The sequence below is a fragment of the Parambassis ranga genome, chromosome 9 (genome assembly GCF_900634625.1).
Source record: "Parambassis ranga chromosome 9, fParRan2.1, whole genome shotgun sequence".
Taxonomy (NCBI): domain Eukaryota; kingdom Metazoa; phylum Chordata; class Actinopteri; family Ambassidae; genus Parambassis; species Parambassis ranga.
The window spans coordinates 23022233-23033194 of NC_041030.1; the positions used below are offsets into that span (position 1 = coordinate 23022233).

General features: G+C 43.8%; 1 long non-coding RNA gene across 1 annotated transcript; it reads left to right on the top strand.

The window, feature by feature from the left end:
- Positions 1 to 209: 209 nt before the first annotated feature.
- Positions 210 to 7009, top strand: LOC114440987 (uncharacterized). The gene is made up of 4 exons (XR_003671234.1): positions 210 to 257; positions 679 to 737; positions 6176 to 6214; positions 6679 to 7009. It is a non-coding gene; the product is annotated as an uncharacterized LOC114440987 (long non-coding RNA).
- The last annotated feature ends 3953 nt before the right edge of the window (positions 7010 to 10962 follow it).

A 10962-nucleotide genomic window follows, 5' to 3' on the forward strand; every position in this document is an offset into this window, starting at 1 on the left:
TTATTTATTATTATTAGAAATTCTTGAAACCACCAGGACCAATGAGGTCACGTGAATGCTTTCACTGTTTGTACTTTTCCATTTGAGGTCATTGATATGCAGTGATTGAAATGCAGCAATGAGGAAGTTCTAAAAGAATAGAGGGCGTAGAAGGAAGAGTGAGGGAGTGTATAAAATGCAATGTTCAGCTTTGTTTTTTCAGTTGATGACTAACTGCAATGAAAACCCTGTGCTGCATCTGAGTCTGCCTGTCTGCTGTGAGTTTTGCCTTTTGTCAGATTTTGAGATTGAAAGACTTTGTTTGATGCAACAAAAATGCAGTGATGATTTTTCGTCAGTTCAGCACTGTATACTTTAAATATTACCTTGTGCCATCCTAGTTTTTCTGGCCTGCATATATTTCAGGGGACTAGCTTTGCTTCTCTTTTACTGATCTTTCTGAAGTGAGTGAAAGAAATCCAGCAGGTAAGTAAACGGAGGTAAAACTAAAGAGTGGGAAATGAAGCCAATGCAATCTTTCAGGTGGTAGGCAAATCTATAGAATTGATTCCCTAATCACAGATTACTTTGTCTTGATTGCTTCCTCTCTGAATATGTGAACTGTGTTAACAGGCTGCATTATTATACTTATTTATAAAATTTCACAAATAACCTTGGTGATTGTGTTGATGTGTGCAGGATTGCTGGTGGTGGAAACCTGACATCTTTTTTGAGTGGAGGACACAGGGCATCAACAAGTAAGCATTAAAAAACAAAGCATCAATGCAATGTTTGAAAATATGCAGAATTGTCTAAATACTATGAGAGCAAGAGAAGGCAAGCAAGAATGGCATATACATAGTTTTTTGTGTTTTTTGTTTGCTATAACTTTAAAGATCATATTCATATTCCTGTTCATGCTCCAAAGTTTAGTACAATAACAATAGACATGATGTTACTTTAGAGCTTAAATAATTTTTCACAAAGAGCACACAGATTTGCAGATGAGTTCCTGAAGCGAAAGAACAAGAGTCACTGAACAGATCGCGACAATCATCACCAAACTTCACCAGAAAGATATTCTTGCAGTTCCAGCGTGGCAACAGTGGCTAGAGAGTTACCACAAAGAGACATGAAGCCAGGCTCAGGTTTAAGAGGACTACAAAGTGGAAGCAAGGTGTGCCAGCCTCCAGTCAGCAGAAGTCCACGCCCTGCCACTATAAAACAAAAAGGGGCCCTCCCACAAGGGAAAGAACAAGAAGCACAAAGTACAAATAAAAGAGTCCAAGGGAAGAAAACTAGAAACAAACCTAAGCACCGGTACAGGAAAATCCAACTAACTAAAAAACTAACTGAGGAATTGTAACACATGAGAATCACGGAGGACAAGGCATTGACACAGAGACACGACGGAGGTAGAACAGGGTGATAACACAGATGGACTGGACAAAGGAGAGCACAGGACTTAAATTCAAGAGGGTAACCAGATGCAGGTGAGTTTGGTGAGAAACCCTAAGAAAGTACAAAACAAAAACTAAAATGAACAAAACATAAAAAAAACTCACAACACAGGATGAACTAACAAAGACAAAGGCACAAGACTTAAAAATCGTACACATAGGTTAACAAGACACAGATGAAAACAATCAGAACAGGGCAGGTATGTCAGATGATATCTGTGACTGTGAGTGTTTGGCCAAGATTAGCCTACCTACTGCATAGCATGTCCACATTCCTCACCTGGGATCAGGCCTAGCAGTCAGTCAACCCAAAAGCGCCTTTCAACATAAAAGAAAAAGTAACTGAAAAGGTTCGTCCTCCCATTCTACTTTGATGAAAGATTAGAGGTCATCCAGTCCTTTATGTCCTCTAGACATGTCTGTAGTCAACGGCTCCGTTTCTTCAGGCTGGGATGGATAAATACAGCTGGGTATCATCAGCATAACAATCAAAGTTTATGCCGTGCTTCTGGATGATTTTTCCTAGAGGGAGCATGTAGAGAGTGAACAGGATTGGTCCGAGCACAGAACCCTGTGGAACACCATAATTAACCCTTGTACATGAGGAGGAAACATCATTAACATGAACAAAGTAAAATCTGTTAGATAAATATGATTTAAACCAGCAGAGTGCTGTTCCTGTAATCCTGACCTTGTGTTCTACTCTGTGGAGCAGGATACGATGATCTACTGTGTCAAAGGCAGCACTGAGATCCAGTAGAACAAGTACAGAGACGAGTCCACGGTCTGATGCCATGAGGAGGTCATTACAACAATAACCGTCGTGTCTCCGTCAGGTTTTGTCCCTGTGTGTGGGTTTCCTGTACACTTCCACACTGAGGCTCCTGTCCTCCTCAATATGTACTGTGCAGTCCAAGAAGGCCAGATTGTTGTCCCTGGTGTCCTCCCGAGTGAACTTGATGTTGTCGTCCACTGCGTTGATGTGTTCTGTGAACCATTGCACTTCATTGGTCTTGATTTTGACCCAGGTGCCATCCACATATCTAAACCAGTGGGTGGGGGTGATCCAGAGAGAGAGAGAAAACATTTTGCAAACGAAAACGACTTCTTCTCCATGTGGATGGGGCCAGAGACATGGAGGCCATGAAAGCAGCATGGCAGGAGGTGAAACACTGTGTGAAGGAAGCCAATGACAGCTACAGGAGAAGTGGAGGAGAAACTGAGGAAGAACAACATAAGGGAGGTCTGGAAAGGTGTGAGGACCATCACAGGTCACAACACAAACACCAGGGCCATAGCAACACCACTGACACTGTGGTCAGTCCACTCAGTCAGTAGGTGGACAGTCCATTGTCCTTGCTGTGATCACGTGACTTGGAGAGAAACTTCCTGGAGTGGATGGAAGCTGCATTGTATGTGGTAGAAAGATGATGTCTGAGGCCACCTCCTCTGTTAAGGGGGACCCCGTTTACACATAGCAGGGTATTTTGAAAAACGAATATTTCCTTTCCTCTTTTTCCAAAATAACATCATGCACACATCATCGTTTAAGTTCCAGTTTACATTAACTTGCATAAATCCTCTCCCAAGAGCCATCGTGACTACACCAGGCCTGTGAGTGGCAGTGTAGGAAGGAGAAAGCCGTGCATGTTATGTGTTGTGGTTAAAGGAGGACCCAAATGCAGGCAATGTTCAAAGTAAAGGTGAGCTTTATTCAAAACCCAAAGACAAAACTCAACACAAACTACATCAGAAGGCTAGATATTAAGCTAGACTGAGAATAAGACTTCGACTAAAGAACAAAAATAAAACAAAGAAATAAATAACAAACCTAACCATGAATAAATCCAAAAGGAGGAACAGGAGGACAAAACGACAAGGAGGATACGACGACAGGTAAACCACAATGCAGGTTAGATGAACAATGATCCGACGAGCACAGGACTTAAGAAGAGGAAGGAGACAAGACACAGGTGGAAACAATCAGGGAGGAGTAGGTAATCAGGAGGAAGTAAAGATACTGAGAACACACAGGGAGGACAGGACTACAAAATAAGACTGGAAGACAAGGGAACACTGAGGCAAGCACAGGGGAGAGCAGACAGGGAGGCACAGAGAGAGAGAGAGCAGACTACAGAGCAAGATGAACATATGAGGAGGGAGAGGAGAAGAAGGAACAAGTAGGTTCGAGGGCAAGGAAGGAAAGGTCTAATGAAAGAGGACAGGAGGAAGAAAGAAAGGTGGGGAATAGGAGGAGCAAAGCTGAGGATGACAGAAGGGAGTAGAGAAGAAAGAAACACAGGAAGAGGAAGGAAGATGCTAAATAATCTCAAAATAATAAATAACAACAGAAAGGATAACAATATGAAAACAAAACAAGGATCAAACGCAGGATCATGACAAGCCAATCAGAAGCCTCATCGACTTCTGGCTCTTTGTGTCAGAAGTTGTTCCAACATTGCTGAACCTGGAGACCTAACATGTCTCTGCTCCCCTGCACAGTAAGAGGAGCTGTATCAAATGCAAACACGTAAAAAGTGCTGACACCAGCAGAAATGCAAACGCTACCCAGAATGCTTCCATTACTAGTGGATCGGGTTAAGCGTTGTTCTCGGACCTGCAGGGCTTTGTTGTCACTTCAGTAGGACACACATCAGAAAGTCTCACCAACACTTACTATGTGGCCGGTTGTGGTGAAATGGCCACTACACATAGATTTTGAAAATGAGTTGATAGATGTTAGTTCCTTCCAAGTGGGTACAGTGCTGTAGGTGTGTGTGAAGGCTGACTTCTAAATAGTGTTGTCAGGTTTGTTTGTAAGGCGGACACAGGATGCGAGGTGGAAGTCCAGGGTGCAACAAAAGAACAGTCTTTATTGAGAGGCAAACTCAGGTACACCCGGCTGCACAGCAGGCCATGGAAAAACAAGCAACCAAAAACTCTGGGAGGCAGTCCACAGGAAAAATAACTAAAAATCACTGAGAAGAGTCCACAAGAAAAAAGGAGACGGATCCTTACGGGAGACGTGGAATACGGGATGGATCTGGAGGGAAGTGGGTAGGTGGAGTCTCACAGCCACCGGGTTGATGACCTTGGTGACTTCGAAGAGGCCGATGAATTTGGGTGCCAGCTTCTTCGACTCAGTCCGGAGCTTAATGTTGCGGGTGGACAGCATGACGATTTGGCCAGGAGTGTAGGTGGGTGCTGGGGTGCGGTGTCGGTCAGCCAACCTCTTGTTGTTTGGTCGGACGAGCGGAGCAGGGCATCCCGGGCCTCCCTCCACATGCGTCTGCACTGCCGGTACTGATGCTGGACTGAGGGGACAGAGATCTCAGCCTCCTCCTTGGGGAAGAGGCCTTGGCTGGTAACCTAGAGAGCACTCGAATAGGGAGAGACTTGTGGCAGAGGAGGTTAGACAATTGTGTGCATATTCTACCCACGGCAGTTCGATGCTCCAGCTGGTTTGCCGGCAGGCACAGACGCTGTGAAGGGCGTCCTCCAGGTCAAAGGCTACGCAGAATGCTTTCCACACCTGTGAACACCTAAGGGCCTCTGTCTGACACAATGTCCTTGGGGATGCCATGCAGACGGAACACATGTTAACAGTTGGGTGGTCTCCACTGCAGAGGGAAGCTTGGTGAGTGCATATACCTGAAAGTTTCCTCATTAAAAAGAATTTTAATTTTTCCAATTTTTAATATCGATAGCGATACCGATACTTTTTGCCCCTTAAAGGAAAATCACACTATTGAACAATGTTCATTAACTACTTTATTGCAAGGGCAATAAAACGTATGGACACACACATGAACACATGAGAGAAATGCTGGTTGAAATTAAAGAAAAGTAATAAAATAATAAATAACGTGCACATTAAATAAAAATAAAATAAATATTTAAATTAAACATAATTGGACTTCAAATCAATAAAAATTTAATTTAATTTACTAAAGTGTAAGGTCAACCCAATGCTCAACAGTGTGCATGAAACCAGTAAATTATCCAGCATCCTCACCAAAGCTAGTGGTATCATCATCTTCCTCAACAATTTGACTCCACAGTGTCTGAGATTAGGGTGGTTCTGCTGGGCAGCAGCTGGTCTGAGAGGAGCTCAGTGCGGAACTTCTTACTGAGACAAATGGTGTTCATTGAAGAACAAATCAGCTCCTGTGTGAGAGTCAGTGGATCATTGGAGGGCAAGAAAATCGCTGTCATCAACACCACAGATATTCCATCTATGGACAGACTGACAGAGTTCATAGAACAGTGTGTGGAACAATCTGCTCCTGGACCTCATGTGTTCCTGCTGGTCCTACAGCCTGAAGACTTCACTGAGGATCAAAGACTGAGGCTCCAAAAAGTCCTTGAAAGCTTCAGTGATCAATCATTCAATCACTCTCTGATATTGATATCAGAGCCCACAGAGGAGAGCTCAAAATTTCCTCAGTTACAAGACATGATCAAAATGTGTAAAACCAGACTTCTGAATTGGAAGTGCGCACAGTCAGACCTGTTATCATACATCCATCAAATTGTGAAAGACAGATGGAAAATATCTGAGCTGTAATGTACTTCAGCACACCTTCAGAACAACTTTACCTAATACTAGTCCTAACCCAAAACGAATGAAAGATATTGTAGAGAGTGAAGAAGCTTGAGGTAAATTCTAACATTTACACTTAATTAACATTTTTCATTTTTGATAGGCACTAATGTATACATGTAATGTTTTACAGGGTTGACAATCACAATGGAAAGCAGATCCTTGTGTCACTGTAAGTAAAAGTTGTGCTTATAAAGGTGTAGATTTTTAATATGATGTCAAGAAAGGCAAGGCAAATGTACCTATATATATATATTATTTCACAATAAACCTGATTAACATAATACAAAAGAAACAATATAATACATAATACACAATATTAAAAGCAAAAGAGACTTTTTGTGCATCTGAAAGCAGAGCTGGACTGGGACCAAAATAATTGGCCCTGCCGTTTTTGGCCATGGCTGCCCAACATGATTATTTATGTGGAGGCATACCAGAGGCTGATGCGCACATCTTCTCTGGTTGCCTACCAATGATTCATCATCTATTTTGGCAAAGCAATTTTTCACTAATATTACATGATAATATAATGTAACACCTGCAAACTATAACTTTATCAAAACTTTTGATTTTACTTTATTACCAGGCTGACAGAAGCTGATTGACTGATTCTGATTCTGACCTCTTCCTCAGACTGTCTCTGCTGGGTCACCTCTTTGTACTCGTCTTCCGCCTCCAAATCAACCTAAATAGCTACTTCTCCTTCCTCTGTGTTACTACTCTGTTGCACATTAAAGCTGTGTGCCACTCCGACAGCCTGTGCACTCGATGGGATTCTGCACTTAATGTCGTCCCTGCGCCTGCTGTTGCAGTTGATCTTGTGGTGGCAAACATATTTTTGAGCTTTTTGTAGTGAGTCACTATCAATTCAATTCAGTTCAATTCAGTTTTATTTATATAGCGCATATTACAATCAGACATTGTCTCAAAGCGCTTCACAGGAACCCCCCTAAGAGCACTGTGGCAAGGAAACACTCCCTTTAAGACGAAGAAACCTTGAGCAGGACCCGTCAACTTAAGGGGGAACCAGTCCTGCCGCTAGTCAGAGAGGATGAGGGAGAGAGAGAGAGAGAGGGAGAGAGAGGATGAAGGAGAGAGAGAGAGAGAGGAGCAAACATGATACAAACATGATACAGTACAGAGCAAACATGACAGCAAGATGAAACAGTGATTATATTGTAATAGATATCTATATATATCGTCAGTCCATAAGTAGGAATAGTAATTTGATAGCAAGGATGAGCAGCAGGGGCTGATGAAGTCGATGAGCACAGGAGAGATCAGGGGCCAGACTGCAGGTCAGCATGCAGGTCCTGAGACCTGAGAGAGAGAGAGAGCGAGAGCGAGGCACAGAACTACAAGGAAGACAGTAAACACAGATTATGAGACGATATTACCCAGTATGATCCAGACTAAGGAGAGTAGAGGAGAGGTCAGAGGGTGAGAGGGAAACTGCTCAGAGGATCGTGTTTGTGCGTGACAACGTAGAGCAAGAGAGACTTCATGGGCCGGACTGCAGGTCATCATCCAGGTCTTGAGACCAGTGTGAGCCAGACTAAGGAGAGAAAAGGAGAGGTTAGAGGGTGAGAGGGAAACTGCTCAGTGGATCATGTTTGTGCCCCCCGACAACGTAGGCCTAGAGCAGCATAGCTGTGCTACACACTAGGTCTAAGGCTAACTGTACGCCTTACTAAACAGAAAAGTTTTAAGTCTAGTCTTAAAGGTGGAGGCAGTGTCTGCCTCTCGGACCCAGATTGGTAACTGGTTCCATAATAGCGGTGCCTGATAGCTGAAAGCTCGTCCTCCCATTCTGCTTCTATGAATCCTAGGAACTACAAGTAAACCTGCACTCAGAGATCTGAGTGTCCTATTAGGAACATATGGTACAATCAGGTCCTGCAGATACAATGGAGCAAGTCCATGAAGAGCCTTGTAGGTTAGAAGAAGGATCTTGAAGTGTATTCTTGAGTCCACTGGGAGCCAGTGAAGAGACGCTAGGACAGGAGAGATATGATCCCTTTGGCTGCTTCCTGTCAGAACTCTAGCTGCTGCGTTCTGGATCAGCTGCAGACTGTTGATGGAGTAATGTGGACATCCTGACAATAAAGAGTTGCAGTAGTCCAGTCTTGAAGTGACAAAAGCATGGATGAGCTTTTCAGCATCACTCTGAGAGAGGATGCTCCTGATCTTAGTAATATTACGCAGGTGAAAGAAAGCGGTCTTGGAGACCTGCTTAATATGAGAGACAAACGACATGTCTTGATCAAAGATGACTCCAAGGTTCCTCACAGTCGTACTGGAGGCCAGAGTAATTCCATCCAGGGAGAAAGTATTATCTGATAAACTAGTTCTGAGATGTTTCGGTCCAAAAACAATGACCTCAGTCTTGTCCGAGTTTAATAGTAAAAAGTTGGAGGACATCCAGTCCTTTATGTCCTTTAGACACGCCTGTAGTCTCACTAGCGGCTCCGTTTCTTCAGGCTTCATGGATAAATACAGCTGGGTATCATCAGCATAACAATGAAAGTTTATGCCGTGCTTCTGGATGATGTTTCCTAGAGGGAGCATGTAGAGGGTGAACAGGATCGGTCCGAGCACAGAACCCTGTGGAACACCGTGGTTAACCCTTGTACCTGTGGAAGACACATCGTTAGTGTGAACAAAATGAAATCTGTCAGATAAATATGATTTAAACCAGCGCAGTGCTGTTCCTGTAATCCTGATCTCGTGTTCCAATCTGTGGAGCAGGATGCGATGATCTACGGTGTCGAAGGAAAGCACTGAGATCCAGTAAAACGAGTACAGAGACGAGACCCCGGTCCGATGCCATGAGGAGGTCATTGGTGACTTTAAGCAGTGCTGTTTCTGTGCTGTGATGGGCTCTGAAACCAGACTGGAAAGCATCAAACAGACTGTTACTACACAGGTGGTCGTTTAGCTGACTTACAACAGCTCTTTCGAGTAGTTTGGAGATAAAGGTGAGGTTGGAGATCGGTCTGTAGTTTCCTAGGACGTCCGGGTCCAGTGAAGGTTTTTTAAGTATCGGAATGATCACAGCAGTTTTAAAAGCCTGTGCATATCCTGTTTCCAGAGACAAGTTGATCTGTCCTAATATAGAGTCTCCGATCGAGGAATAGCATCTTTGAGGAGCCGTGAAGGGATCGGATCCAGAAGACAGGTAGTAGGTTTAGACTTGCTGATGCTGGTGGTCAGCTCAGGGAGGCCGATGGGCGCGAAGCAGTCCAGAGTTAGATCAGGATCCGTTTCCAGAAGTGGCGGTGTATCCTCAGCGGTCACAGAGAGATTGTGGTTGATTTGTCCTCTAATAGTGGTGATTTTATCAGTGAAGAAGCTCATGAAGTCTTCACTACTAAGAGCTGCAGGAATGCGAGGCTCCACAGAGCTGTGGCTCTTTGTCAGCCTGGCCACGGCGTTAAAGAGAAAGCGCGGGTTGTTCTTGTTTTCTTCTATTAGTGATGAATAGTAGGCTGTCCTGGCTTTACGAAGGGCCTTCTTATACGTCAGCAGACTGTCTCTCCAGGCCCTCCGGAACTCATCTGATTTGGAGGACTGCCACATCCTCTCCATCCTACGTGTAATCCGTTTCAGTGATCGGATGTTTGAGTTGTACCACGGAGCTAGCCTCTTCTGGTTTGTAGTTTTCTTCTTCTTCAGTGGAGCAATCCTGTTTAAGACTGAGTGTAGTGTGTCTGCAGTGTTGTTGACAAAGCGGTCCAGCTCTGCAGGAGTAATATTTAAGTTGGTACCCCCATCAGTACTTGGGACTGTGGGGAGTACTGGTAGGATTGCTGTCCTAAACTGCTGTACGGCGTCTTCAGACAGACATCTGCTGTAGTAGACCTTTTCCTTAGGTGCTGGTAGGTCTGAAAGAGAGAAGTCAAAGGTTATTAATGAGTGATCTGAAAGAACAGGATTTTGAGACCACACTAGCAGGTTCTCAGCTTCCAGGCCGTAGGTGAGAACCAGGTCGAGGGTGTGACTGTGACAGTGTGTGGGTTCATTTACTAACTGAGAGAACCCAACTGAATCCAAGAGTGAGTTGAAGGCAATCTTCAGACTGTCGGAGTCGACGTCCATATGAATGTTAAAGTCACCCACTATAATGACTTTATCTGTGCTGAGCACTAAACTTGATAAAAAGTCTGAAAACTCCAGCAGGAACTCTGAATAAGCAACAGCAGGTGGACGATACACTACGACGAGTAAAACAAATTCTGACTTCTTCCAGCTTCTGTGAGACAGGCTGAGAGTGAGACTCTCAAAAGAAGTATGAGTAGACTTGTAACTCTAGGAACATGACAGTTAATATAACAAGAAAAGAGTTGATTCATTTAAAGCAACATATTCTTCACCCTGTAACCAAGTCTCAGTGAGACAAAGTATATCAGTGTGATGATCAATAATTAAATCATTAACTAAGAGCGACTTAGAGTGTAGGGATCGTATGTTAAACAATCCACACCTGAGTGTTCTGTTACCTTGTTCTATGTGTTTGTGTGTGTTAGTGTGTATTTTTATGAGGTTATTATGATTAATATATCTTAGCTTGTGTGCTTGATGAACTGTGGGAGGACGTGTGACCGTCACCACTTCAATAACATTATTAAGCTTAGTGTTTCTATGTGTATTTGTATTTAATGTGTTTCTAACTGAGGGCGGCAGTCCTCCAGAAGCAGCAGAGAGGTGTGTAGGACAGCGACTCTGCCTCCTGGCCTCGACCCTGGGTTGTCAGGTTGGTCTAATAAACTTGGCTATGTTGATAGAAATCAGAGCTGCACCACCCTGGGTGGGATGGATGCCATCTCTCCTAATAAGGCCAGGTTTCCCCCAGAAAGTTTCCCAGTTATCTATAAAGGCCACGTTATTTTCTGGACACCACCATGACAGCCAGCGACG